The sequence below is a fragment of the Lactuca serriola genome, chromosome 8 (assembly GCF_051521515.1).
Source record: "Lactuca serriola cultivar US96UC23 chromosome 8, Lser_US96UC23_V15, whole genome shotgun sequence".
In the NCBI taxonomy this organism is placed as follows: Eukaryota; Viridiplantae; Streptophyta; class Magnoliopsida; order Asterales; family Asteraceae; genus Lactuca; species Lactuca serriola.
Window position 1 is genome coordinate 144,181,178 of NC_136415.1, and position 15,198 is coordinate 144,196,375.

Sequence of the window (15,198 nt, forward strand, 5' to 3'; positions counted from 1 at the left end):
CAGTGTTGCCAGCTGTTGCTGCCTTGGGGCAGTTTCTCTTGAAATGCCCGACTTCACCACAACCGTAGCAGGTCTGACTGACACCCGCTCCGGAAGCTTGATTGGTTGATTGGGCTGGGTTTTTGCAGTTTCGAGCAATGTGGCCCTTCTTGCCACAGTTGTTGTAGAGTTTTTCACGACAAGGCCCGGGAATACAATGGAGGTAACTGCACTTGTCGCACCAGGGGAGGGTACCAATGTATCCACGGGTAGGAGCTTGAGTTGTAGGAGCTGCGGCAGGAGTTGTAGCAGCGTGAACTGCCACAGTTTGTTGTTTCTTCGAGGATCCCTGAGAACCCTGACCCTTCCATTTGTTCCAGAATTTCTTTTTATTTTCACCGCTCCCTTTAGCCGGTTTAGGAGCGGTGGTCACTTCCTCGAGATCGTCAACATGATCAATCAGAGTTTGCGCCAAGCATTTAACGCTATCGAATGTGTTTGGTTTCGCATCCAAAACATTCCCTTTGGTTGGCTGGGTCAGCCCCCAGATAAATCTTTCAATATTTTTGCTTTCCGGGGTAACCATTCCCGGATAGAGAAGTGCTAAGTCATCAAATCTGGAAGTGTAAGCGGCGATATCAGAACCCTTCATCTTTAGATTCCAGAGTTCATGTTCTAGTTTCTGCATTTCCCCCCGCGGGCAGTATTCAGCAAGTAGAAGCTCTTTCATGCTCTCCCAACCCATAACATTGGCTACAGGCAGGGTTAAGGATTTGACTCGGCCATTCCACCAAGTCAGGGCTTTATCGGTGAAAGTGCAGGCGACGAACTTCACCTTGTCAGTTTCTGAATAGGCACAGATTTCGAAAATAGATTCGATCTTCTCAAACCATCGAGTCAGAGCAATAACACCTCCAGTGCCATTGAAAGGTGTAGGTTTCGTGTTCATAAAGTCTTTGTAGGAACACTCCTTCCGGTGTCCCTGACTACCTTCCTGATTTTGGGACTGAGTACCACCTCCTGGCCCTCCTGAACCACTGGGGTTCATTTGTGACATGGCAGCAGCTACAGCAGCAGTAACAGATGCTTGGAACATGGCGGGATCAAATGGAGAGGGAGGTGGTGGTGGATGGGGATTGTTGTTCTTTGAGCTGGGTCTTTTCTTTGGAGGCATCTTGATCTAAAATGATCAGAAAAGAGAGGATGGTGAGTCCTCTAAATAGAATCAAGAGATATCTCATTATGGCAGTTAGGGTGTTCTACTAAGCATTAATATAGGAAAGAGTTACTTAAGCAAGTAAACTATCACTAAGGAAAGAATGAGTAGCAACACTTGGAATGAATTCCTACAACGTATTCAACTTTGGTTAAAATACTCCTATAGTATTTGATGGTTTGTTGCGACGATGACTCATTGTTTGGATATATGGTAAGTTTTCGGCCTGCTGCACACCACAGTCACTCCCAAGCACATGTTGGCCGTGTCTCGAATGAATATAGTTGATCAGGATATATTGACCTTAGACACGACTACATAATTGCCCAGGTTTAACCGCAGTGTGCAACACCTAATTACTTATGTTTTGTTATACTCGGGGTTACGGTTTCTGACATTTACATATTCTTGTATACTTGGAGTAAAATACTTATATTTTTAAAGTATACTTTTAGTTCAGAGCGCTTCGGCCCCTTAGTGTTTATAGTTATATACCATGTAAGGTTCGGTATACTTAGTTCACTATAAACAAGGGCTCTGATACCAATCTGTCACAACCCGAAACCGATGGCGGAAACGTTTCGGGGCGGAGGACGTCATGTAAAGTATCACAACCAATGTACATAGTAAGCATAGTAAACACAACCAATACATTACATAGAAATATTTACATTTGTTTGAAAGCAAGGTAATACATGTTTTATATATAGATAAGTATAACAAAAGAAAAGACGAGACTTCTATACGCTCCATCTTCTCCAAAAGATTCGGGATACCTGTCTAACGAGAACCTGAGAATACAAGCAGTTTTAGAAATATCAACATAAAGCTGGTGAGTTCATAAGCATGTTTTGTAAGGAAAACCAGTTATTTAATCTTGTGATAAATATTTCATTTCCTTTGATAAAGAATACAGTAATACCGAAAACCATTGTTACTGAGTTATGAAATACATATGCATGTTTTCCCATAAAATCCCATATTTTCTAACATGTAAGTCGATTACCATAAGATAAGAAAAAACTTGACTAATCACCAGTAAGTTAAGAAAACCATGAGTTGTGATCCTTGAATTACCCTTTAGTACGAAAGTGGGTAGTTTTAATACATAAAGCTATAGATTAAGATCCCTGGAATACCCTCCAGTACGAAAGTAGGTAGTTTTAATACGTAAAACTATAGATTAAGATCCCTGGAATACCCTCCAGTACGAAAGTAGGTAGTTTTAATACATAAAACTATAGATTAAGATCCCTGAAATACCCTCCAGTACGAAAGTAGGTAGTTTTATTACATAAATAAAACTATGGAAGAAAGAAAGGAATCCGTGAATATAGTTAGTTTAATATGTATTGTGAGTCGTATAACCATACTGATTTGACCCGTGACCTCCTTGACGTTCTTCTGGCGTCGTCCGATTCCAAAATTTGTCACCCCAGGCGTGCCCGCCTAACTGTAACTAGCAATTTAGGTGTGGGATTGTCAGTCCCGAATAGATCTATCCACAAATTTCACGTTCTCCCTCCAGGAGACTCTGGTTATACTTCCAGAGAGGATTTACTGGTACCCCGAAGGATAATACGAAGACAGTCTCACAAGCTAGTATTAACTGATTCACAGGATAATAGATCATTCTCGAGTTTCGAAATCGTTTGGAACAAAGTAGAGTATAAATAATTAAATACAGAGTAATTATTTAGCAAAATACTCTAGGTTAAACATGGATAAACTAAACTGGTCATAGTTTATATATTGACTTTGCATGAAATTTGAATCCATAAAACAAGTAATAAAGATCCCAAATTATTCCCATAATAATTTGAATGACTTGATAAGTTCCCGGGCTGTTTTGAAAACTATGTAATTATATTCAGAAAACGTCCCTTATGCTCCGCATATTACAAAAGGGAGAAAGTATCTAAAGTTTGTCAGAAATTCGTATAATTACATCAGTTTTAAGTTTCAAAAACCTTTATGATTTGCTTGTATTCCCCCCCCCCCTGAAAACATGAAAAACTCGGAAAAGTGTAGGGGTATGAACTCACCAGTCGAGAAATGTGTCGGGTAGGACTCTAGTGTCAATTTAAGGCTTGAACAGACGCGAGGATCCTATGTAACATGAGGAGATACACAATTGTATCTAACTAGACATTGAACCACTAATTAAGTAAGATAATACACTCCGAGATGCGAAAACACTTTATTTCAAGTGTTAGGAATGATACGGGTTGCATCTAACGGGGTGTAGGGCCTAGATATGGAGTTTACTCTTCAAGAGTAAACTCTTAGAGGAGATTACGGCCCATAGACCATATTCCCATGAGTTTACGGCCGTAAACTCATAGGTGGTGTGTTTTTGGGTGCTCAATGGTCTTTCATTGCACAAGGGAAGGTTCTAGGGTTGATTCCATGGCTTATGAAGCGATTGGACTTTAAATGACCTTGGAAAAGGGGTTTACGGTTCTTGAAGGACACTTGGGGAGTTTACTGCCATAAACACATGAGTTTACGGTCGTAAACTCATGCTTGGTTCATTCTTCATGTGTTTTGGTGGTTGTAGGTTAAGCATGCAAAGTTCTAAACCCAAATATAAGCCATACAAGGTGTTAAGGGCACTTAAACACCCTTAAGAGGTGTTTACGGTTTTGGGAGACCTTCCCAAACTGTAAACTCATGAGTGGCTCATTTGTGCATGGTTTGGTGCATCACATGAAGGAATACAAGGTTCTAGGCACTCATGCAAGATTTTGGAGGTGTTTAAGGGGCAATTTAACACCTTAAAAGGTGTTTATGGTCTATGAAGGAGTGTTTACGGTCCAAGAATGTTCTTGGGCCGTAAACTCATGTTTACTCCCCAAATGACAAGGTTTTGGTGATCTAAGCTCGTACATGCAAGTCCTTAAGTCATAGCTAAGCACTAGAAGTGATTCGGGAGGGTTTTTGGGCTTTAAAACCCCTTTATGGGAGTTTACGGTTTTGGGAGATGTTCCCCAACCATAAACACAAGTTTTTGAGAGTTTTGGATGATTTAAGCACAGATTTACATTCTTAACAAGTTAAACAACAAGCTATGATAAATCACTTACGATTTTGGAGCTTGAAGGGGCCTTTTTGGATCAAAACTCGAGTTGTAGAGAGAGAGTAGAGAGAGAAAGTTATGAGGAGGTGGGGGAAAAACCTCAAATGAAGGCCACTCGTCCTTTATATAAGGCTTGAGTTTGTGGCCAAGTGGGAATCCACCCATACCATCGTTAAACGAAGTTTATGGTCGTACCCGATTAAATAGTCGTAACTCGACTTGGACGTAAACTAAAAACTTTTCAAAGGATTTTCGAGGGTGTTTCACGTGATTTTATTTCGTTCCGACACTTAAGAAAATAAAATAAAAACATTAATTTACTTGCTTAACCCAAAAGTTAACGGAAAAATTTTAATAAAAATAATTTTATTAACGGAAATGGGTTATAACGACGGAATAAATTTGAGGTTGTCACACACACAGACATATATATATATATATATATATATATATATATATATATATATATATATATATATATATATATATATATATATATATATATATATATGTGTGTGTGTACGTGTGTGTGAACATTTATGCATATTCGTGTATGTGTTCATATGTCATACGTGTATATGTACTATACACACATAACATTTATAGATGTTGATATTTGTAAAATATTCTTTTATTGATATAACTTTGTTTATATGTATAGCATATATAACATATATAACAACGATTTGTTCAATAAAACATTATGTAAAGTTATAATATTTTATAATAATTATATATTTTAAACATTTTATTTATTTTGTATGTTTTGTTTTTCTACTCGACATTTTCTTCTCGTTTAAGAATACCTTTTTGTGTGTTTTGTTTTTTTATTTATAAGAAATTAAATACCATTTATTTTTTGTTCATATCCATCTTTCTGCTCATATAAAATATATACGAACCCATTATTTTTCTCTTTTGATCATTATAATTGTTGGAAGGGAATATCTTATATTCTTTGATTTTTTTTCAAAAAAACATATAATTGTAATTGTTGGAAGGCAATATCTTATATTCTTAGATTTATCTCAAAAAAACATATAATTGTAATCGTTGGAAACCACATGGTAGTATATCGTTCAACCTTCTTATCTCTTCGATTGGCCAATCAATCGACTGAAGAAAAAATTGTAATTAGATTATGAATAGATGATCTGAATTCAAGTTAGGAGTGTGATTTTGTTATCAATCTATCATATGTACATTACACATGTCTCTTGATTCCTGAATGTTGAGGATTTTTTTACCAAATTGTTGATGGCGAGTTGGATTTAGATGAAGGAAGGGAATCGGAATGAGGAACTACATGCGTCGACGATATTGGTGTCGCAACTAGAGTGGGACATCGACGATATCGATTTTCCAATTGATCCAACCCTAGGTGACGCTATGGTGAGGAATATCATGCATGACTGAATTTCTCCACGACGAAAGTTCGCCGTTAACACGTAAGTAGTGTTTATATCTCGTTTTGAGATTCACTTGTTTCCTGTAACACTCGCAGATTCGGGCTAGTCAATTTAGAGATAATAAACGTTAAAAATGACGTTTTAATATAATATTATTTAGGACAAATAGTATTAGCAAAAATTATAGTATGTGTAACAAGAATTTCGGAGACATAAGGAACGCTGAAATCCAACTTATAACGAAGAAGTTATGACCCGTTGAAGTTCCGCCATTAAACCGACACGGTTCTGCGTACCGTAAAAAGTAAATTTTTGATAAATTACTTTTTAGCCTAAGTGGTCTAAATGAAAGTTGTAATAGTCTTCAAATCGAGAGCACGCATATAAAGAATGTCTAAATCTGACTTCGTTAGAGGAAGTTATGGTTTTTCTAAGATTTAGCATAGTTGTATATAGCTTAGAAATCGAATTTTTAGATCGGTCGATTTTTAGTTAAAACAATCTAAACGAGAATTGAAGATCCCGTTGATAGGAATTCAACGATAAAAAGACAGTTAGAAACAAACGTCGGATGACAAAATTATGAATTATTAACGGACTTTAACAGTCTAAGTTTGTTAAAATATAACTTTATTAATAAAATCAAAATTAGCCGACGGAGTCTAAACGAAAGTTGTAGATCTCATCTATAGATACGTGTGGATATAAAGAATGTCAAGAACGGAGTTCGTATGAACAAGTTATAATTTATAATAACATATTTACGTATTAAAATAAAGTATAAAACATATATATATCTACTATAATAAATGAGAGTTTTTTTTTGCCACATGTCCTCTTCTCCTTCATTTGGACACATGACATTTTCTAACATTTTTAAATTTTATATTTTCCACTTGTCATTTTATTGTATTTTTCATTTATTAAATTAGATTTCCACATTTAATATGTAAAGTAGTATATATGTAAGGTATTTATTAGAAAGGGTTTATATCTATCCTAATAAATGAAGATCATTTTGCCAAATGTCATCTTCTCATTAAACTTGCCACATGTAATTTTGTAATTTTTTTTAATTAAATTTAAATCCACATGTCATTTTGTGGTTTTTTTGAATTAAATCAATCAATATGCCACATAATACTAAATTTATATATGTAAAGTATTAAATATATTTTAATGTGATAATAAATACAAAGAATCTTAAAAAATATATAAGATATATTAAAATACATTGAATATAATAATAAATTTAATGAATATGACAAAAGAGTCATTGATATTATGGATGATCTTCTTAATCGTGATTCTATTTATTCATTAGTTGAATATGTTTATTTATTTTGAAATTTTATTTTAATTTTTTTTTTAATATTTAAACTTTGATATATTTTTTTTTAATCAACCCGTGTAATACATGGGTTTCACACCTAGTGTGTATATATATATATATATATATATATATGTGTGTGTGTGTGTGTGTTTGTGTGTGTGTGTGTATCATTAGAAGGGTATCGATGATCCGGTCGTTATAAGATTAATATTGGATACTTTCGACGTTAGTTTAGTACAAATATTGTTATATCTATTTAAAATAGTATTACAAATGGGCATTTGGTCATTTAAATAACTATAAGGTCGTTTAAGTAACTATAATTGGTGGTTTTTGAAAATTCAATTACTATAAATATGAGGTTCTAGGCTCTCATATTTCTTGCATCATTCTCTTGATTGAAGAGTCTTTTTCTTCTTATCCCCGAACATTTCAGTCCCTCATAATTCGACTTCTCTTTCTGTAGTTTTAGTATAGTAAGGTGAGCACTGAAACACTATAAGAAACTTTTTAGAAGAAAGATTCAGCGACGAAGTTCTAAACACGGAGTTATAAGTTTTCGCTAAAAACCCTGTAAGTTTAGCTACACCTATAACATTTTACGTGTAACTTTTGTTTAAGCTCATTATCGTTATTATGAGCCTATAAACAAGATTTATCAGTGATTTCAAATAGTTATACTGATTAATCTACTTACGGAGATGATGACAATGCTAGATTTAGTGAGGTGTTTATAGTGGGCTTTCCAAACAATATATTTTGTATGCTAAATAAACCATGCATCTGATATGATCTTACCTGGTTGTCCGTTATCAGCTATAGGTCAGTAGACTTTGAATTAATGATGAATCTAAACAAATAATTAGTCGTAAGAAATATTACACTAAGACTTAGTAATAGTGATACTAGGTTACGTCAAAGGAAAAGACAGTTTCTAGAAGCGAAGCACTGCCCGAGTTTTAAATCATCACTTTAACAAGTGAGTGCATAATTATTTTCATCTTATGCATAGATACAAAGTATTCAAGATAATTACATGTTATATGTGCATATTATTTTTGTTCCTGATATATATATATATATATATATATATATATATATATATACTAGATGAACATTTTATACATGTTTTACTTTATTTAAACTGTATATGTATTTTTTATACCTATAAATATATTGGGTAAAGATGGGTGGATGAAAAATGATATAGATGATGAGAGATGAAAGATGAAATATATGGTGAGAGGCCTTTACTTTAAAGATCATCCAATTGTCTAGCGGAGTATAGATAATGACCACAGACTATTCTAGACAGTCCAGTGGAACGTTGGCAGGCTCGCAACTTGTAGGTGTTTTTGAACTAAGTGTTCACCGGGTGTACTCCATCTCCCCATGGTTGCCTTACTGGCATATATTGCTAAGGAAAACCTTAAGCATTATTGTCTATCCCAAAGATAAACCTCAGGATAGGTCCCGTAAATTATAAGCTTTAGGGACAAAACGTGAGGATAACGTGAACGGGTAATTGGGTTGAATGATTTGGTGGAAATAAGGAATTTAATTATTGTGGGTTGAAAGCCCTATGTGCTCACCAGGCTCCCAAGCCTAAGCCACTCAGTTTCTTATATTATAGGTAGTGGCACAAGAGCACAAGTGTGATGATCATATGAGAGATTTATGGATTATAGGCCAGTAGAATAATAGATGTTTGTAAGGCCTATGTTATTTTCGTTTATGCTTATGTAGTGTATTGACGATGACATCATAACGTTTTTAATAAACATAAATAATTCGGTCTTTTCTGGCTGTGAAATTGGGGATGTCACATTTCCTGTTCCCCAACGTCTCCCACTCCACCAACGAGTCGAGGTGACTGGGAACAGTTTGTGGGACTTTTTTTCGGTCATTCCGAGCAGGAGACAGTGACGCTGTGTTTTTGGGAAACATATTCCTCATCGTCAGTGTGTAGTTATTCAGACGACTGAGGAAATATTTGTTTTTATGAATCTTTGAGTTTTTTGATTTAAATGATCTACAAACTTATTTTTTGGTTTTATGGGGGACATAAGGTGAGTTTCGTTTGGTTTAAATGGTCTCCTTCGCATTGTGTACAGGTTATTAAAGATTCAAAGGGACTAACAGAGCATGTCGAAACCTACCCTTTTGTCATCATAAAGCAACAAAAATACTTTGGGACTAAATTGTAAACAATACCACAAACAAGAGCATGTTTTGATGGTTAAATTGTAAATAAAATATCAAGGGTAACTTTTTTGTTAATATGTCAAAATATAAGTAATTTTTTTTTTCAATGTATAATAAGTTTTAACCTCAAGTCTTATATATTTTAAGATTAAATTATAATCTATTTTTGCTGAAACAACCATTACCATTTGTTTAATTTTTAATATATAATAATAAATATATACAATTTTTTAATTATACTTCTATTTAATAAAATGTAAAATGCGATTAATATGTAAAAATATATTGTTATGAAATGTATCGTCAGTTTTTGATGATGAAATTAAATCAAAATTTGATACGAAATACATCAACATACAAAATACTTGGTTGAAAAATCTTCATTGGGTTGGTGTGTATAAAAAACATGATTAAAATGAAGATGATTTGCAGATAGAATTTTTTTGTCAGCTTCATAAATATGTTATTATGTTTTTAGACAACTATGAAATCACTATAGACATTGGTAACCATTATGAAAATCCAAGAGAGAAAGAAGACCGTATGACTTTTATTGTTTGGACTTTAAAATCATAGACATGGTATCAGTGTGGTATATTGTAATCTATATTATATTTTCAACCAAGTACTTGGTATGTGGATGTATATTATGTATCAAATTTTGATTTAGTTTCATCATAAAAAAGTGACATATACATTTCATAACAATACATTTTTATATTTTAATCGGTTTTTATATTTTATTAAATAGAAGTATACTTTATTTATTATCATACTAGTTTATAACCCGTGAGAATCACTGTTATAAAATTAATTAAACTTTAATATTAAAAAAATCAAAATTATTAATCAATTATTTTAAATAAATTATTACTTAAGAGATATTTTTTTAGTTATATAAAATTAAAATCATTGATTTAAATAAATATGTGAAATATATCACCTTGTAATCGGTATTAATTTTATTTTACTTTTTAATCTAATGTTATTCATTTAATATAATTAGAATGATAAAATTTAAAATAGAGAATCAATTATTAATTTAATATAGTTAGAGTGATAAATTTAAAAATTGAAAATTGAAATGAATAATTAATATGTTGACAAGTGGTATGATAGGTAACATGTAATATTAGTAAGGAGTTATAATAGTATGTCACGTGTCAATATGAGAATAAACTTATTCTTTTATTAGAATAGAGAGAGATTAAAAATCAAACAAATTGTAATTGTTATTTCAACAAAAATAGATTATAATTTAGAGAGTGTTTCAAGAAAAAAAAGATTTCAATAAGTTAGGATTTTAACTTTTCAAAACTTCTTATAACTTTTAGGGTTGTAAAAGTCAAATACCCTTTAAAACATATATAAATTAAGACAAACATTTTTTGTAGAAATAACTTATTGACTTTCTCCACCACAAAAACCAATCCAAACAATTTTTAAAACTCATTTCTCACAATCATAAATCAGTAAGTCATTTTGCCTAAAAATCCTTTTTAGGTTCAGAATGAAATCCCAAACACCCTTTTATTCTTAAAATATATAAGACTCGAGGTTAGAAATTATTATGCATTGAAAAAAATCTATATTTTGGTCCATTGATGATCTGTTTACAATTTAACCATCGAAACCTACTATTGTTTATGGTAACCTACAAATTGAGCCAAGTTACAACTAACTAATAGCCGGTTTCAATAATTAAATTGCAAAAAAAACAAAAAAAAAATACGAGAAGTGACTTTTTTTGTCAATAGAACCAAAATATAAATTATTATTTATTTATTATTATTATTATTATTATTATTACTATTACTACTACAGATTTCCATAATAATAATGCCAAACAATATCGTATGGTGGGGAAATGACATTAGAAGACAATATTTGAATTTTTCTCGGACGAGGAAGAGATTAAGGAGAAAATAAGAAGGGGGAAAGAAATTTAAGGCTATGAGGAAGATAACAAGGGTCGAAGGATGAAGAAGTTTGGTGTAAAGAAAAGTCAAAATATCTATTGAAAGCAATCTTTTAAAAATCGGTTTGAACCGGTCGGTCGAACCGGTTGGACAACCAGGGGAAAGAGCGGTTCAACTATCACCGATTTTATATTGATTTCTGAACCGGATTGAACCGGCCGATTTTTAGAAAAACCCGGTTGAATCGGTCAAAATAAATCGGTTAAACCAAATAAAAACACATGAAAAAGAACCATTTATATAATAAACTTTGGTGATTTTTTTTTCAAATGTATTTAGTTTTGTCTAAATAAAAACATATGATAAATGTTATAGAGTTTTTTGATGTGGTTGTATTCATCTAAAATTGTATTTCGTTTCGGTATTATATTTTATTTTCTTTTTGGTGTATATGAATTGATGTAAAATACTAAAATTTATGGTTATGTGTTGTTTTAATGTATTTGGATTCATTTACAACTTATTTTTATGTTTATTTTTAATGTTTGAACTTTTAAACATCGGATTCATAATTTATATATGTATTTAGTGTAGGAAAATAGAAAAAAATAGAAAAAAAAAACATGAAAAATATAGAAACCGATTCACTCGGCGGTCGAACCGGTTGAACCGGAAACCGATCACCATACCGGTTCAAATAAAAAACCGGTTTTTAAAACATTGATTGAAAGTAGTAAAGTCAAAATTAAATCTAAGTATTACGAGTCACTCAATAAATGAATAAATATTTGCCACCCTAAAAAAATGAATGTCCAAATGATACCAATGTTTTAAAATCCGGTTTGAACCGGCCGGTTCAACCGGAAACCAGAGAAGAGAGCGGTTCAACTAGCACCGGTTTTATGTCTATTTCTAAACCATAATCAAGCGGTTGTTTTTTACAAAAATCCGATCAAACCGGTTATATAAAATAAAAACACATGGAAATGAATCATTTGCATAACAAACTATGATTTTTTTCACATCTATTTAGATTTTTTTGAATAAAAACACATGATAAATGTTATAAAGTTTTTTAATGCGTTTTATTCATCTAAAATTATATTTTGTTTCTTTAATACACTTTATTTTATTTTTGATGTATGTGGATTAATATAAAACTTACGGTTATGTGTTTTTAATATATTTGGATTGATCTTTAACTTGTATTTAAGTGTATTTTTAATGTTTAAACTTGTTGATGTCTATGTGTGTGTAGGAAAATAGAAAAAAAAATTATAGAACCCGTTTGAACCCACGGCCGAACCGGTTAAACCGGAAACCAGTCACCATACCGGTTCAACTAAAAAACCGGTTTTTTAAAACAATGAGTGATACAACTCCCCAACTTATAAGACTAAATAGTATACAAACCTTAGAAATTTTGTGCAAATGAAATTATAAGTTTTATTCCAATTTACATTTGATACCCTAGTGTTTTGATCATTTATCTTGTATTAAACTAGATTGCCATCGACATCAGAATGTTACTGTTTGTGGTTTTTAGATAAACTGATAAACCAAACTGTTATAAATAGAAAGTTTGCAAGTTGCAACGATGGTTAAAGCTCAATATAGTATGATCAAATTTTTTATTGAAGTTAATATCAAAGATCACTTGGAGCTTTAATGTAAAACATACTAACAATCGATCATACTTATATAAAGTAATAAATTTTCAAAATAAATTAACTACTAAAAGTGTATTTTAAGAGTACTGATTTGGATAATGCGATAAATAAGGTGCGAAAGACATTTCATAAATGACAAAAGTTGTGTTCTAGCCTTTCTAGGGAGGCTTTTCCATTTGATTTAAAAATTTATATTTATATAATACTGAAGTTTAACCTCTCATTAGAGTTTGAAACCCTTTGATGTGAAATTCTTTTATTAGTACCTGTTCATTATTGGAACGGACACTTTATTGTTTGAATATGCGTGAACCCTTATAAGACCAATTTGATGTGCTTTTATGGGGAGCCCATTTCTGTTAAAGTTAGCAAAAAAAGCACTTAAACAATTGACATAAGTCCTTGTAAGCATCCTATGCTCCACAAAAATGAAATCTAGGAAAATAGTCAAAGATATACTTATGCAACACAATAATTCACAATTTAACTTACCAATGATATAGTTACTGAATTTTGTGTAATAATTTTTTAGAACAACTAATTTACACACATCTAATCCTACTTTAAATTTATAAATTTTGCCCACCACAAACTCGGACCCTCAACAGGTTAACTAAAACTGAAAGATTTGGGTTTGGTGATAAAATATCCATATTTAGACCAAACCAAAATTAATATGGTTTTTGGTTTCAATTTCAAGTGATGCTTTTTTAGACAAATATTTATTATTAAAAGTTATTAAAATAGTGAAAACAATTCCTCAAAGATAATATCAAATTTTATTCAGGATTTTTATGTTCAAGATTTTTTATGTTAATAAAGTTGTGGGCTATATGATAAGGTTGTTGGCTCATTTGAGCCATTTTGGAAATAATTCAAAATGGGCTTCCTCAAATCAACAACAATAAAGCTACGGGCCTTACAAACCAAAGCTCCCTAAAAGAACTATATATAGGGGTGAGCAACTCAGTTTTATTTCAAACCGAATCGGTTTAGAAAACCGGTTCGGTTCTAATTCGTGAATAGTAAAACTGGTTCAATCTTAAACCGGTTCAGTTCAAATCGGTTCCATCATTATTAAACTCGAATCTATCTAAACTTGTTACACCAGTTCAAAACTGGTTCAATCAGTTCTAAACCGGTTTGATCGGTTTGACTACCGGTTTTAAACCGGTTTTAATGTCTAAAATCTCGAACGGGTTCAAACCGGCGGTTCGGTTCTTGAATCGGTTCGGTTCATAGTGGACCGGTTCATGGTGAACCGATTTACCGGTTCAGTGGCCGATTCGAATCCTGAATCGGTTTTTTTGTGCAAGCCTATATATATAACATTTATTTTTAAATTTGTTAATATATTAAAATTCATGTTCAAACATCCCATTTTTCTATCATAACAAAAACTCTACTACTTTGTAATAAATTATTGTTAATGCTCAATTAATATTTTTATATTTTTGTTCAATTGAGCTTGTGTAAATAGTTAAAGCTTCTTTAGTTTACAAATACACAAAGTTATCGATTCTCACATCCCACAATACCTTTAAAAATCAAAGCAACATTCATCAATCATAAATCATGGATTATAATAATAAAAGAATTTTAACTAATATTGAATAAAAATAAATGTATTACTATTAATGTACAAGATATGTGATTGCCAATGCTACGAGTAGAAGCAGATAAGCTATCCCTTGATCGATTGCTGCCCCTGCATTTAATTACCATATAGCATAAGTATTTTCTTTCACAAATTAAAACATTATATATAATAAAAAAATCAACATATAATAATTATCTAAGAAAAAAAAAATAAGGAAATTAAACTAAACCCACCATCATTTGAAGGATTTGGAGTTGGTGAAGGAGCAAAGTTTTGGGCTTGAGTAAGTTGAAGTTGAAGAATCGCCATAACCATGAAACCGATAACTGGTAGAACATCTAATCTCATCATCATTTTCGATTAAAATTCCCAGAAGAATGAGAATAATATAATAATAATATTTAATAAAGAAGATGTAAAAGTAAAACAGAAAGGAGTTAGAGAAATGAGAAGAATGAATGGATGAATGAGAGTTTTTGGAATGAGTTTGTGTATAAATAGATGCAGATATCGGGAATTAAAGAAGAAGAAAGGTTGAAGTTTCTTTCAGATGAGAAAAGGCAGCCGCATACGTGAGACTTTGACCGGAACTTTTTGAAGTCAAATGAGCACGTGGACTCTGAATCGTCGTTGCTGACCGGAAATTCTAGAAAACTTTTTAACGAGTAAATTGGTATTTATGACTTTAAAATGACATACTTTATTTATTTAGGTTTATCAGGTATTGATATTGTGTCAATTTATTGGTATCCGACGTGATATAATTATCCAATAAAAATGCATTGTCT

General features: G+C 32.0%; 1 long non-coding RNA gene across 1 annotated transcript; it reads right to left on the reverse strand.

Moving 5' to 3' along the window:
- Positions 1-14,368: 14,368 nt before the first annotated feature.
- Positions 14,369-14,944, reverse strand: LOC145071380 (uncharacterized). Its single transcript, XR_013690423.1, has 2 exons — positions 14,644-14,944; positions 14,369-14,518 (listed from the first exon to the last, which is right to left on the reverse strand). It is a non-coding gene; the product is annotated as an uncharacterized LOC145071380 (long non-coding RNA).
- Between the last annotated feature and the right edge of the window lie 254 nt (positions 14,945-15,198).